The sequence below is a fragment of the Priapulus caudatus genome, unplaced genomic scaffold (assembly GCF_000485595.1).
Source record: "Priapulus caudatus unplaced genomic scaffold, Priapulus_caudatus-5.0.1 Scaffold1072, whole genome shotgun sequence".
In the NCBI taxonomy this organism is placed as follows: domain Eukaryota; kingdom Metazoa; phylum Priapulida; class Priapulimorpha; order Priapulimorphida; family Priapulidae; genus Priapulus; species Priapulus caudatus.
In genome coordinates, this window is record NW_014578133.1 from 39,431 (window position 1) to 41,178 (window position 1,748).

The following is a 1,748-nucleotide window of genomic DNA, read 5'->3' on the forward strand; positions in this document are numbered from 1 at the left end:
TAATTTTAAATGCCTAATTTTCGCAAAATATTCTTGTTCCTCGGAGATATTGCGCATGTGCGATCACTGTTTCAGGCGCGCAGTACGGACTGAATACAACAGGTTATTATTGCTTTGTGAGATGAGAGAGAGAGAAAGAGGGGGTGGGAAAATGAGAAAAACTGCAGAAGAGATAGCTGAGGAGCGGTGGAAGAAGAAGGGGGCAATGGAGGCAAAGGGAACGACGGAGACGGTATGAAGTAGGAGTTTTGCACACTACAGGCTAGTACTATTGGCAGTAAGCGACGACTGGCGTGCGAGAGCCATTGTTTGTACATTAGCATAGGCGGGCAATCGTAGCGAGGTGCTGGGAGCAGTGAATTTTATAGATCGGATTTTACCATGCACACGTGCCGTCGGCTCGCCCGCGACCAGTTTGAACGTATGAGAAGTTGAGAACGGCCGAAGAAAATGATCTTGGCAGTCAACGGTGTCCGACGTACGAGCGCCATCTTCATGTATATTAGCATATGCGGAATCCAGAGCGCGAGCTGCGAGCAAAGTGAAAATACTATGGCGGACTTTACCATGGCACCCAGGCACCAATTTCTCCAGGGCATATCCCTGCCCATTTTGAGCGCGTAGGTTTGGCCGAAATAAATTATACCAAGCTGGCATCCCGACCATCGACGCGAGGGACATTGCTATGTACTTTAGAGGGCCCGCAGCAGTAGCCTTCCACCAACTGTTCACTCTTGAAACTGAGTCGTCGAAGTTCGTGTTACCTAATTGAGCCTCGCACCCGATATCGACCGTCGAGACATTCTTGACCTATCGTAATCAACGTGCGTGTCGTACCCTATTTGATATAGAGGTAGTGAATTCGATTTATAAATGTATGTATATATATATATATAGATAACACGGAATACGGTATTCCGCGAATAATATTATTATACAGCCTTAGGAATATTAAGCAAAGTGTTATATATATATATATATATATATACATATTATATTTATATATAAATGTATGTATATATATATAATTCGATAACACGGAATACGGTATTCCGCGAATAATATTATTATACAGCCTTAGGAATATTAAGCAAAGTACAGTATGCTGTGAGCACAATGTAAAAAAACATACCGACATCATCGTGTTCGTTGAACGCGTAAAATCGAAAAAACGGTATCGTAAACAATACACTCGATAAACAACTACGATACTATTGGTCGAATGACCATGACAGTTATGACGCAAAGTACGTCACGCATTTCCGTGCACTGGAAGGGGTGACGCGACAAATCGGTATATATATATATACCTTCAAAAAATGAAACTAGTTAAAAGCGCCGGCACGTATATATTCGCACTAGTTCGCTTTCTAAAAATCTGCTGCCATCTTGAAATTCAACGGGTGCGCCGCTCACTGACGTATTTTGCCCAAGGCAACCTTCTCCCCTTCTCCCAATCTGCCCTTCTCTCCTTCTCTCGCTCTGCTGTACCCCACATCTCCCTCTCCCTCTCCCCCTTCTCTCTCCCTCTTTTTCTCTCTCTCTCTCTCTCTCGCCAACCGCCTTCTCTCGGTCTCTCCATCATCTCATCTCATCTTGTCTTTCTCTCGTCTCTCTCTCTCGTGCTCTCCTGGTCTCTCTCTCTCTTCTGCTCTGTCTTATGTCTTCTGCTCTTTCCTCTCTCGCAGTCTTTGTCTGCCTCGCTGTCTCTCTGTCTGCTCTCTTTCTCTTTTCTCTCTCTCTTTCTC